This window comes from Mirounga angustirostris, unplaced genomic scaffold, assembly GCF_029215605.1.
Source record: "Mirounga angustirostris isolate CCGP_5_RB_7025 unplaced genomic scaffold, mMirAng1.0.hap1 SCAF_6, whole genome shotgun sequence".
Taxonomy (NCBI): domain Eukaryota; kingdom Metazoa; phylum Chordata; class Mammalia; order Carnivora; family Phocidae; genus Mirounga; species Mirounga angustirostris.
In genome coordinates, this window is record NW_026991714.1 from 18120566 (window position 1) to 18135252 (window position 14687).

The 14687-nt window shown below is 32.9% G+C and overlaps 1 pseudogene; it reads left to right on the forward strand.

The window, feature by feature from the left end:
* The first annotated feature begins 368 nt into the window (after positions 1-368).
* Positions 369-14687, forward strand: part of LOC123845656 (programmed cell death protein 2-like) — a 142707-nt pseudogene continuing 128388 nt past the window's right edge.

Sequence of the window (14687 nt, forward strand, 5' to 3'; positions counted from 1 at the left end):
AAGATATAAAAATAATAATAATTTTCATCTAATTCATGTTCCAATTAATAATGCTTTGTACACAATAAAAAATCTCATTTTTGTTATGAAATATAAAACACATTCTCTTTTTGAAATACGAAAATGTAAGTTATTTTATAAGAGGAAGCATGTAGAATATAAATAAATGAATAAATAGATTGCTTATTTTGTATGTTAATGGGCTTGTGACTGAGCCGAGAAATAGAGCTAGTATATGAGAGATGTTGGCTTTTTCTCATGAAGAGTCCTTATACGTTTGCTAGTTGCTAGCTAAAATGGGTTGAAATCAAATTGGAATAAATTGATGTTGATTCCCAATCCATCATCAGAGGTAAGCATTTAAGAACATGGAGCAGACAAAATCAAGGACTTGGTCAGAGGTCCATAAGAACAAACTGGATAAGCTAGATGTCTGCCTGTCAGCTTATTATAACCCTTTGGATAATGTGCTCTGCTTATCTTTCCGAATAAATGAAATCATGGAGCTCTGTACAGGTAATATCAACAAAGGCTTAGACCACTTTAAAATAGTGCACTTTATTCCAGTAGGTAAAACAAGAGTCAACATTTTGTCCCATGCATGACAATCACCAGTATCAATGAGATTCAGATAACTTGAGACCTTCTAACATGTTCACTTATAGTATGGAAGCTAAGTAGCACTGAATTGTAAATTTAAATACAAACATTAATAAACACTAAGCTCTGAGGTGAAAGCAAAGCTGAGACCTGAATTTAGAAAGGTCACTGGATGCAATATACAACATACAAAATTATTTGTTTATATGCATTCAAAATTCAATTAGTTTTCTATGTGACAACATCAAATGTAAATATGATTTCAGAAATAATTTTATTTGCAAAAGCATAAAAAAAAACCATTTAGGAATAAATCGAAGAAGAAATATGAAACTTCTGCATTGAAAACAATAGAACAGTATAAATGGAATTAAACCCATATAAATGGAGAAATATATCATAAAATATAGATTAAAACATTCAGTATTATAAAAATGTTAATAATATCCTAAGGTTCATTTTCCAGTTGTCAAGCTGAGTCTAGAATAAATATGGAACTATAAAGGACCAAGAATAGTCAAAACAATTTGGAGAAGAACAAAGAACAAAGAAGGATAATTTGGAGAACGTACACTACCAGATATCAAAATTATTATTATTCTATAGTAGTAAAGCAGTGTGTTATAATAAGCACGGGATAGACAAACTGATCAATGAAACAAAATGGAGAGTCCAGGAAAATATTCAAACATAGAGAAAACCTCATTTATGACAAATGTTATATTGCAGTTCAATTGAGAACATTTGACCTTTTATTTATTTATTTATTTATTTATTTATTTATAAATATTTTATTTATTTATTTGATAGTGAGAGACAGAGCAAGAGAGGGAACACAAGCAGGGGGAGTGGGAGAGGGAGAGCAGGCTTCCCACTGAGCAGGGAGGACGATGTGGGGCTCGATTCCAGGACCCTGGGATCATGACCTGAGCCGAAGGCAGATGCGTAATGACTGAGCCACCCAGGCGACGCAGAGAACACTTGACCTTTTAAATAAATTTTGCTAAGTCACTAACCATTTGGAAAAATGGTGGCATGACCCCTAAGTTTCACTACAATTAAAAATCTATCCCAGATGGATAGTAAATCTTAATGTGAATAGCAAAAAAAAAAAAAAAAAAAAAAAACTTTTAGAAGAAATAGGAGATCTTACCAGCAACTTTAAGAGGTGGCACAAATTTTTTAAAAAGAACACAAAATGCATTATTCAAAAAAAAAAAACAACTGGACTATGTTAAAACTAAGTATTTTATTCATTGAAAGATACTACCAGGAGAGTGATAAGGTAACATAGAAAGTATTAGAAAAGATTTACCAGGCATATATACAATTTAGGACTAATATCCAGAATATATATAAAACATATACATAAAGAACCAAGTGTGTGTATGTATGTATGTATGTATGTATGTACATAGAATTACTACATAAATGGGGCACCTGGGTGGCTCAGTTGATTAAGTGTCTGCCTTCAGCTCAGGTCATGATCTCAGGGTCCCGGGATCAAGCCTTCCCTACCCCCATGCCTCCAGGCGGGCTCCCTGCTTAGTGGAGAGTCTGCTTCTTCCTCTCCCTCTGTTGCTCCCCCTACTTGTGCTCTCTTTCTCAAATAAATAAATAAAAACTTAAAAAAAAGAATTACTACATTAATAAGAATGTCAGAAAATCCAACAAAAAATCAGAAAAAAGGCTTGAAAAGATATTTTGCCCAATAATATACACATTTGGCCAATAACCTATGAAAAGTAGCTCAACTTCATTAATTATTAGGAAAATTTAAATTAAGGCTATTTCTACTAAATAAACACTATAATGACTATACTAAAAATAGACAAAAATACATAATTAATTTTCATATTCTGATGATGAGAGTCTAAATTGGCAGAAGATCTTGGGTATAGTGTTTGACACTATCTATTAAAACTGAAAATGTACTCAGAACCAGTAAATCCATTCCTAGGTTTATATCCAATGGAATTTAGCACATATTTTTACCAAAAGATGTTCACTGGAGTCTTTATAGAAGCAGTCATTGTGATAATGCTGACAGAAAGCTACAAATATTCATCAACATTATATAAACTTGTGGTACAGTCACATAATGACATTTCCACAAAATCATGGAAAACCTCACAAACATATTGTTGAACCAACTTATCCAAATACCAAAGAATATATCTGGTTATATATCATTAATTTACAAAGAAAAACTGGTAAAGAAAAAAAAAAAGTCAATGTTGTTAGAATTTAGAACAGTGGTAAAAATTCCTGAAGTAAACAATCATTTACCAATATTACCAGACGCAGTACTATTTCCAGAACAAAAGAAAATGAGAGAAATGACACATTATGTGTAATTTTAACAGCTAGTTATTGGTATAATTTCCTATTTCCTTGTTATTATTTGTACAGCCTGGCTTTCAAAGAGGAATCATTTTGTTTTGAATCTTCCCTACAGAAAATTCCCATAAATAAAAGTGCTTTTGTAAAGATATTCATGATTAAATTTATTCCTCATAGCAAAACTTAAAAGCAACCCAAAGGTCTCACAGCTGTGGTATGGAAGAACCCACTCATACTGCTTGGGAGACTTGATTCTGAGGCTTTCTTCCCAAGTTCCCACTCAGTGACATCACATTCTCAGCTCTGTTCTTTGAAGTGCTGGTTTAATATTGACCAGCACGTCACTGGGTGAGAACAAATGTATTTTTTGATCTAGCACATATTTGCCTTATTAAACAGCAGTTAAAATTAAGTCTTTGCACTATTCTGCTGGAAAAATGCTTCAGTACAGATATTTTTTATATTGCTATTTAGTTGTACATATAGATGATATAGTTAATTAATATGATAAATTAAGTAAAAAGAAATAAAGGGAAATGCCACATGTTAATCTCAAAGAATATGATTTTATTATTCTTATGTTTCCTATATTTTTAATTAAAAATACTTTATTATAAAATCCAAAAATACAATAAAATGCATTTGCTTTTTTATTTTATTCAAAATGGTTACAAAAAATGAATATTCAAATTCTTATTTATTATGAAAATTATAAGACCTAAAAACTTGAAAGTTCATATCGACTAATTCTTGTTGCTTGGTTTAAAAAACCATGTCAATATCAATCTTTGTTTCAAATGTCTTAATGTACTGCATTATTTGCAATAATGTAAGATGCATGTTTCATTTGGGACACTCGCACAGTTTATCTTAAAAGAGAGACAATTAATAAAGGATTAACATCTTGCTGTGTTGTTGTAAAATTCAAGAGATATGTGTAAAACAGTAAACTCTATTAAAGAGGATTAAATCCATTAATTACAAAAGTCTGTGAATATTTCTGCAGAGACCCAGTATGATTTATTTTTCAAATGTAAATTAAAAACCATCAAACCAAACAGAATTATAAGCTCAGAAATCTATGAAAGCCACAGCACAAAAACCAAGTAAGCAATCCAGTATTAGACTGTCTCATAATTTGTAGCCAAGACTGTATTCATTGTGATTCCACTTGTTTTATATTTCCAGTATGCTAGACAATATGTATTGTAATATTTAGGTAACTACAAAGTTAATTAAATAAAATATGGTATTTGTTTTTTATCTTCTGCTTAAAACATAGCCTTACAGCTTATTTTATGAGTTATACTATTTAAATTTAGTTTTCATATACTATGTAATAAATTTTAGTAGGTCTCCATTTTGAAAGTGGAAGAGAATTTATAGGGGAGTTTACCAGTTGATGATTTTCCATGAAAATGAAGTTATGTTAATACATTCCCTCTCAGAGCAATGTGGAGAGTTGTGAACTAATGATGTTTCTACGAGGGAAAATGATTCAGTATATTGTAAAAGTGACAGGGATGGGACAGTACACAATCCAAGTCGACTGCCTTGTAATTCACTTAAACCTTCAACATGGGTCAGACTTTTCACAAAGACACCATCTGACAATGTATTGACAATGTATTGCCAAAGAAGGCACTTCTAAGTGTAGGTTTGCTTCGTCACTGCCTTAGCGCCCCTCTTAACATGCTTTCTGCCCCTCTAGCTCCTTTCAATGTACTTCACTGGATCAATTGAAACTAAGTCATGCTCTCCAAGCTCCCAGTTATATGTAAGAAAATAACAGATTTTCCACCGGCACCAAGAATGGAGGCTAAAATGCTCCGAGGTATGGTTTCCAGTGGGATCCAACTAGAATTAAGTGAGCAGTTTCCTTACAGGGTACATTTACCTTCAAATCAGAACTAATAAAAAGTTGTAGTGGGGTTTTCATTCTCTGTAATTTTACTCTAACTTTCTGGGGAAAAAATTAGATTTTCATATTCAACATTATGAGAAATATATATATATATACACACACATATATATATATTTTAACCTGGTGATACAAAATACATAGAGATTCTGGTTCAAATAAAAACTGTTTTTTGGGGGGCGCCTGGGTGACTCAGTCATTAAGCGTCTGCCTTTGTCTCAGGTCATGATCCCAGAGTCCTGGGATCGAGCCCTTCATCGGGCTCCCTGCTCCGTGGGAAGTCTGCTTCTCCCTCTCCCACTCCCCCTGCTTGTGTTCCCTCTCTCGCTGTGTCTCTTTCTGTCAAACAAATAAATAAAAAAATCTTAAAAAAACAAGACAAAACTGTTGGTTGTTTTGTTTGTTTGTTTTGCATAAATAGCTGAGCTCAGGAGATAGCAGAAATCACCAGGGCCAAAACAGAAGGGAAGAAAACACAAACAAAAGCAATAAGCAGGCAACAGAAGTATTTACACATCTTAGCAATGAGGTGTGGCCTTTATTTATTTATTTATTTATTTATTAAGTAGGCTCCCAACTCTGGGCTTGAACTCAGGACTGTGAGATCAAGACCTGAGCCAAGATCAAGGGTCAGACACTTAACCAACTGAGCCACCTGGCACCCCAGAACCTGGGGCTTTTAAAACAGTACAGGGAAGAATAGAAAAATCTTGTAGCCCTAACTCAAGGTTGATTCAAGGTACTGAGACCCACCTTCTATCCCTGCAATGACTGGAGACTTACAAGGAACTTAATGATCCCACGCTGGGTTTGTGAAATAAGGAAAACAAATCCTTGAAGAAGTTGTATCCACAAGCTCATTTTCACATTGAATTTCTGCTACTTGCCTGGTGTCTGAAAAGCTAAACAAAAAATATAAGTGGTCTGGATTTATATCAAAGTATGAGTATCATACAAATTTTTTTTTGACACTAACAAAAATGAATGAGAATTCAGCCATCAAAAGATAATGAGGAAAAACGAAATATAAACTACATTTGGGATGTAAACAACACACTGAAAAACAACTTGCTGATAAATGATGAAATTGACTAAAAAAATAATGAAATTACTGCACACATGCAACAACTTGACATTTGCACTTAACATTTTCGTTTTAAATACATGTAATAGAGAAGAAAAATGACAAATTAACCATTTGACAAATGGGAAATTGAAAAATAGGGTAAATCAAAAAGAAACTAGAGGGAGGGCAATATTAAAAAGCCAGAACATAATGAAATGGAAAACAGAGTACAACTGAAGAATCCAAAAACCTAACAGTTTTATGTAAAGAATAACAGGAAAACTTCTGGCAAGAGTGAGCAAGATTTGTGAAAGATGCCCAGATAAAAATTATTACTCCATAAGAATAGACATAAATTCAAAAATTTTAAATGAAACAATTATGAATGCACTTATGAATAATTTCTTTGAAAAATATACATTCCCAAAACTGACACAAAAATAATCACTGTAATGAATAAACTTTTAAAACCATTTTGGACATTAAATGAGTGGTTAAAAATCAAGACATACACACAAACACACAATTATGAAATAATTTTATATATGAATTATAAGAGCAACTCATAATAATTTAATGTTTGGAGCAATTCAGAGCATAGCAAAAGAACAATATTCCTGAATTTATTTTGTGGAACTGGTATATAATAGATAATTATACCAAGCAAGAAGAATCTAAGATAAGGAATCATAACTGAAAGCTGTTTATATTGCCATGATAGTGGCTTTGCTTTTCTCATGTATTTTCTAGGAATTTACCACACATTCCATTTTGTTTGCATTTGTATTTGTTTGTATTAGTTTGTTCCATTAGTTTGTATTATTTTTTTTCCATATCTATGTTTATATTTATATCCATGCATCCATCCATCCATCCATCCATCTTCTTTCTTTTTTTTTTTTTTTTTTCCATGCATCCTTTTTCTTATCTCCTTCTGTATTATTTCCCAGTGTAAAATGCTGTGTAGGCAGTTTAGGGGTCTTTGATTCTCCTTACTGCTCCTATCTATGTACGTTCTCTTATAATTATTTTCTACTCTTTTAGGCAATTTTTTAAAATTTTGTAAGTAGGTCCTTGTTTTAAATAATTATCTCCCCACTGACACATTTTCTCATTAGACTTTGAATTTGGTCTTCTCAGATATTTAGAGAGAAGAAAATAGAGAAGACAAAAAATTAACTAAAAAATTTCAAAGAAATGCAGGATACCTATCTAATGGCATAGAGAATTTTTATATTTTATGCTCTGTAACTCTCAATATTGCACTGATATAATTTACCTTCAAAAATCCTCCTATAACATCTTCCTATTCCCCTGGATCTGGTGGACATACTCTGCATACTCTTCCCTGTATATGACTGTACTGCCCAAACTCTTAGCTAAGCTACTGTATACCACTGGATTCCATCCTCTCTTATCTACTGAAGAACATTACTCTGTTTTCTTCTTTTCCTCCTGCACAAATGTTTTTCCTTCTAGAAGATTCTAGTCCTTATCACACTAATGTGACATATGATATTATTTATATCAATTTAGGAGAAAAAAAAAAACTTGGCTGTGTTTTTGTCCTTTTCTCTCCATCTTTTCATACCAAAATTCTTTGAAATAATTTGCCTTTATGTGCTATTATTTTTATTTCTCAAATTTCATTTCCTGTTAAACCCATTCCAGTCAGGTATTTACCCCTACCACCCATCCAACACCGACCAGCATCATTGTCACCTGTGATAACCACATCACTGAATCCGATGGTAGCTCACTCAGTTAATCTAACATCTGCATTACACATAGTTGATTGCTTTTTCTTAAGACTTCACTGGGCTTCCAGGACACACCATTCTCTCATTTTTCTTCCTATCTGTCTGGGAACTACTCCTTAGCCTTTTTTGCTGATTCCTTCTCCTCTCCTTAATCTCTAAATGTTGGAGGGTGATTAGATTCAGGAATTCTTCCCTTTTCTACTCACTTTCATTCTCTTAGTTATCTCATCTAGTCTCATGATTTTCTATGCTGACAACTTCTGATTTTATAGTATCCAGCCTGGATTCCTACATTGAGTGCGTAGTTTATTTGTTTTGTTTTGTGTTACATTTTTCTGAACACCCAAGGAAGATCTAGCCTATAATTAAAAAGTATATATTTTTATGTTAAAAAAATCGCTTTATGTCAGTGCTACCCTTTTTAATGTCATGATCATCAGGCTTTTTTGTTTGTTAGTATATGTGTGTGGGGAAGTATACATATGTGTGTTTATTCATTTTCCAAGAGAATAATCTTTCCAGGTTCTAAGTTTATGAACATAAAATTGTGTGTATTAAATTTGATCCCAATCACTGTCAACCTCGGTACTGTGAAAATTCCCTTTTTAAGTATTAATAGATTGGTGTACATATTACATCTTTAGCCAAATTCTCCATGCCAACCAGATGCTTATGTAGTATAATTTTTCTAGATTACAGTAATATGCTCCTAATTTCATTGTTAAACCTTATGGCTATGAGACACTTTATTTCTAGATTACTGGTAACAACCTTTACTTTTTTGTTTTTTTCCTAAATCTTTGATTAAAAAATCTCTATTCTCAGGTACCTGGGTGGCTCAGTCGTTAAGCGTCTGCCTTCGGCTCAGGTCATGATCCCAGCGTCCTGGGATTGAGTCCCACATCGGGCTCCCTGCTTGGCAGGAAGCCTGCTTCTCCCTCTCCCACTCCCAATCCCCCTGCTTGTGTTCCTGCTCTCGCTCTCTCTCTCTCTGTCAAATAAATAAATAAAATCTTTAAAAAAAAAAAAAATCTCTATTCTCCAAGATGTACTGCTATTAGGTCTCTTCCTTTGAGACAACATTCAGGAAATTTATAATATCAAATGAAAATAGTCCCTCTTTGTTTTATTCTTTCCTCAGCAGTTAAACATATAAATGGATGTAAAAACTGAGGCATGGATTTCAGAGAACAAAGGGAATGTTTCTGATGTTTCAGAAAATAATTTTCTTCAACACATATGATGTGGATTGCACAATCAAGTGCACAGGTTGGGCCTAAAAGGGAGAGACATAGAGTAAGAGTAGGTTTATAAGTTTGTTTCCTTGCTCTCTCCTGTCAATGATCAAACATGTGTTAACCATTGACCATTTAAACGTGTCAACTTGATTGTCAAATTGACCTTAAGGGGAACTCTCTTATATTGTACCAAATCGTCAGTTTCTATTATTTTTTTTCCTTTCATAAATATTCATAGAAATTTGAAGTACAAGCATATGAATAAACCATATAGGTAATACTAACATAAAAATAGTGTAAAAGCATATTATAGCATATGTTAATGATACAAAAATGTGTAGAAAATTTAAATTAGTTTGTGCTGCCATAGAAAATTTAAAAAAAATAAAATCAGCACCGGTATTGCTAATATGGTTTTATGTTTCAAATGGTTTCACACTGTTATATACACTGTTAAAAAAGTAGGTCTATATTGTTTCAAACAGCAACCTTTTTTTTTTGCAAATTTCCTTCAAGGTGCACATATTTAGTAAATCTACTAGTTTGTGGAAATATTTGTAAAATGTTTTTATGGATACAATATTAATTTCTATTTGCATTTTTTGAAAAATTTCAAGGCGAAAATCACTGAAGTCTAAACTATGCACTGTGGAAAATCTTCCAAAATATTTTATCCAGATACAGATAAAGGGAGAGTAGACTGATTATTACAGTTGTGTCTTAGAGGATGGCAAAATTTGCTCTCACAACTTCTAAGTTTATTCGTAGTTTCTGCTCTAGTCATAAAATTCATGGTAGCTTTATATTCTATTTATGATAAAGTCTTCTTTTAAAAACTTGTTAAGCTATTAATGTAAGTTACATATATTTATTTTATTTCCCAGGCAATAGGTCTTGTCTGTTTCAATGCTCAACACAGGGCCTGGTATCTAATGTGATGTATGCACGAATATCAGTTATTCCTCAAATATATAAATGAAACCTGACTGCATTTTTATGCTAATGGAAATGATCCCTTTCAGAACTTCTTGAATGTTAATAGTAAAATACATAGTAAAATAACAATTAAAACCCAAAGAAAATACCATCCAATACAATACAATGTCCTTAAAAAACATAATTTTTATAATAAACCTAAGCAGTACAATGTTAGTGAAGATTAGCACGATGCTAGAGCCAGATTGCATGTATTTAAATTCTACTACATACCTATGCAGTCTGGAAGTCACAAAACCCCCTAAGCACAATTTCTTCATCTTTAAAAACGTCTCTTCCTTCTTTGGGTAATTGCAGGAATTAAATGAGTTATTATATGTAAAGATCTTAGGGTAGTGTTTGTCATCTAGTAAGCCACATGTCACATCATTGTCATTGTTATCTATATCAACTTTTGAAGATAAGTAACTCATGGATAAGTATATATTATATTGTATTCATGAAACGTACCCAAATGTAAATTGTACCACATGATGCACAAGAAAGAGAAAAAAGCACACATAAAAGTAATCACATGATCAAACAAGATGGAGACAAAATTATTATTCAAAGATAAACTTTTTTGCAAAGGACAAGCTCATAATCTTTAATATGTTAAAATTAAAATTAATTCCAAGACATTGTATCAAAAGTCTAACCTGCTTCAACCAAAGCACTACCCTTGAGACCAGTGTTTTTAAGTCCATCCATTTTAGAAAGACTATGACAGAACATGTCTAGAATTTAAATAGCACCACTGTCGGTTTTAAATATTAATCTTTATTAATTTGATCTTAAATGAGCACAAGAGGTGTTCTAGGTCAGAAACATATGTCTTATTAAATTCCTCACAGTAAATAATAAAGTGTCAGCACCTTCTTGTCCTAGACCTTATCCCTGGGGCAATGGATACAAGATGATGGTATTTTTTTCCTATATAATTAACCAGACTCTCTATAGATGAAGGGCAAGGAAAAATGATTTTTCTCTGCTTATAAGAAAGAATGAAGCACTTGCCCTCACTCCTCTTCTGAAAGGTTATTCTAGGGAAAATAATGACCCCTCCTTTTAATTATAAACCTTTTGGTAATGTCAATATAATTTCTCCAGGAGTGACATAGTCCTCTGCATCTCAGCCTTTAAAACTTGGAGTTGTCTCCCAAGTTCTGAGGCTTCATTGATTTTGACATGTAAATACTTAGGAAGATAACTACCCATTCTTTCCAGTACCCAGCAATTTAATTTAGGAATATACCCCAGGCTCTAAAAGTTGACCCTGTCCTTGAGGAAAAAAAACAAGTTTATCATTCTTTGAATCAGAGCAATTAACTAGACAAAAGGATAGAGATCTAAATCTCCAGGTATGTGAAGAGTATCAGGAAGTTAGTGATTTTTGCAAGAACCCTGAGGAACCCAGAGAGGTTTTATTTCCCCACTAATTAATCAAGCATATTTTGAAAAGTTAAATAATTGGCAATATTAAGACCGTACCATATGGAGACAGAAACAAATTTTTGTTTTGTTTTGCTTTGTTTTGACTAGTTCTAATGGGAATTATTCTATTGGTTGGACAAAAATGATAATTTTAAAGTTATTTAAATCTGCCTCTAGCAAACAACATCGTAGTTGTGGGGAAAAAAATATTACAAATATTTCAGCCATCCATTTTGCCTCTAGAGAACTATGTGATTTTGTCCATATCACTTAAAATTACCTCTAAATTTAGGCACTTCCAGCAATTAACATTTATTATCACACTTTCTTGTGGTCAGGAATCTGAATGGAGCTTTGGTGGGTGATTCTAGTCTGAAATTTTTCATGTTGCTGTCAAGCTGTCTTGGTGAAGGCTGCACTATGGTGGGGGGGATCAGGTCGTGTTTCTAAGTTCCCTCGTAGTTCCTAATCAGGTGGCCTTTCCACAGGACTGACTCATGACAGATATGACATCTGTTCTTTCTAAATGAGCAATTAGAGAGAGAGAGAGAGTAGTGGGAGAGAGATAAGGTGCTCAACATGGAAGCCGCTATCTTTTAATATTCTAATCTCAGAATTGATATCCTATCCCTTCACTTATATCTGAGTCAATAAATCCAATCACTGAAGGGAGACCTTGAACAAGAGCTGGGAAAGCAGAGATCTTAGAGGCTTGGTAGTATTTAGACTTGGTAAATGGGGCTGGATTTTAGTCAGAAGGCAGACGCTTAACGACGATGTTCTCCTGGATAGGATTTGGTAATAGCTGAAGCACCTATGTGAAAATGGTTTGCAATGTTGTAATTGTCGTTAATGCAGTTTATAATCCCCTAAAATTGCATAATACATGAATATAAAAAAATTGAAATTGAGGGCTTTGTTTATACAGAGAATATCTCCCAAAATACATGCATTGTAAGTAGTCAGTCACTCTAAACTTTTAAATCTAGCAAATGATCTTTTTAATGAATGATTTTGTTTTAAAATCATATAATAGTAGACCAGAGACTATGATAGCCTAATCTCTAGTTAATATATCTTTATGATCTTCTGAAAAGACTTTACAAGCAGTAAATTTATGATTGGCATATAGAATATTTTTAACTTAGAATTTAAATAGATTTCTAGGGATGTCTGGGTGGCTCAGTAGGTTAAGCATCTGCCTTCTGCTCAGGTCATGATCCCAGAGTCCTGGGATCGAGCCCCGCAAGCCCCATATCGGGCTCCCTGCTCAGCGGGAAGCCTGCTTCTCACCCTCCCACTCCCCCTGCTTGTGTTCCCTCTCTCGCTGTCTCTCTGTCAGAAAATGAATGGGATCTTTAAATAAATAAATAAATAAATAAATAAATAAATAAATAAATAAATAGGTTTCTATATTTTCCATGAGTTAAACACGAATATTTTGGTCATATATGTTCACTTTCTTATTCTCATGCCAGCTCAGTTTTGATTGGTACTGATTTGCTGAGGTTCAAATTTTGAATTCTAGTATTGCTTAAACAGGACTGAAATTGATGAAAATATTTTCAACTTTGGTTTGCTATACCAGTCAAAAATTCATATTAATATTACAGAGAATAATAATTTTTGAAAAGTTAATGTCAGGTTTTCCAGAAAATGCTATAATCCCTCCATTTCTTATTGATGAAGGGGTTGATAAAGAAGATGGAAACAGAGAAATTATAAAGCTAAGGTAAACTCCGGAAAGCTTTTATAAATGAATACAATGTAAAACTCAACAAAAATTAAATAAATATAAACATTTATTAAGGGATACCATGTGTCTAGAACTCTGCTGTAAGTAAAATAATCTCACAGGATTTTTACAATAAGGACAGTGCCAGAGGTGGTGCCTAGGGTTAAAAAATAACATTTGAAATTATGCCTATTATGTTAGGATTTCCACAATCAAAGCACAGTTCCCAGGAGTTCCAATTTCATTTATCAATATTCTCTATTAACCAATCTACTCTAAGACAAACAAACAAACAAACTTTTCTCTAGTTCCTACAACTGCCTAGATTTCCAATATCCTTCTCTTTACAATATTGGCTTCACAGAAATTTCATCTCTTTCCTCTCTCCATATTTATAAATCTAATTTCTCTTTCAAGAACCAAGATTCTATCTGTCTTGGTTCTTCTTGAAACTTAGGAATGGACTTTTTCTCAACTGTAATTTCTTGGCAGTCCATTTGGTTACCAATTATCTTCCAACTTGCATTTTAGTTATATAGGTCATTGTCCTGTTTCCAGTTTCTGACTGAAAGTTCATGAAGTCAGAACCCACATCTGGTCTATCTCTGTTTTCATAATCACTAGAAAAATGTTTTGTAAATCCTATGCAATTGATACACTTGCATTGCATAAGTGAGCATAGAAGTCATCACACTGCTTGCTATGGATGATTTTACAAATCAAACATAATTGTTTAGACCAATAAGAACTTAAGATATAGGTTCTATACTGTTCAACTAAAGGAAGTAACACATATAATTAAGGTTCTTCAGTGTCCGTGTAATGCTGAAAGATATATCATTATTTGATTCCATAAAGTAAAATATATAAAGCAAACAATACCATAGAAAGAATTACTTTACAAATTCATGAGGATAATTTAAAAAATGGGATATTTAGACACCAGAGAAAGACCTATAAAAGAATATTTAGCCCATTTTTGTGAGTGCATAAGAAATGTCTTAATCCTAAGCAAATTTCATCAGTAATATCTATACCAAAACATTTAAGTAGTTAACTTACATTCTAAAAATAAGATTCTTATATAAACAAAATGTGTAATCATGCCAGATCCATTGTCTAGATTGACTAAAATAAAGGACTGAAAAATCGAAATAGAAAAAAATATATACGATGGAGGGTCATTATATTTTTAAAATGCCAACTTCAGAGAGTTATCACTAAATACCATCAAATTATCATTGTAAAACCAAAGAGGTGAGCAGATACAGAGGGATACTCATATTTGCATGCTTTCACTGGTCTGCAGATTATTATTTTCAATTACTGCTACCTACTGTATATGCAACTGGGATAGATTAGGCAATAGGATATATTCGTCCTACTTTTTTTAAAGGAATTGCAACATATACCATCTCCCGATGGCAAATTCCAATTGACTTTATTTAAAAATGTATGAATGAAGGCCTCAGGCATTGAACTACTGGAATTTTTATCACTTGGTTGAGTTTGGGACCAAGGAGCTCTGGCACCTAGAACATTCAGGTGTTTCTCATCCCTGGACTCCCCTGCTGGGCCTTGTAGAACTCCCTAAATGCCAGGAGATCAGGCTTCC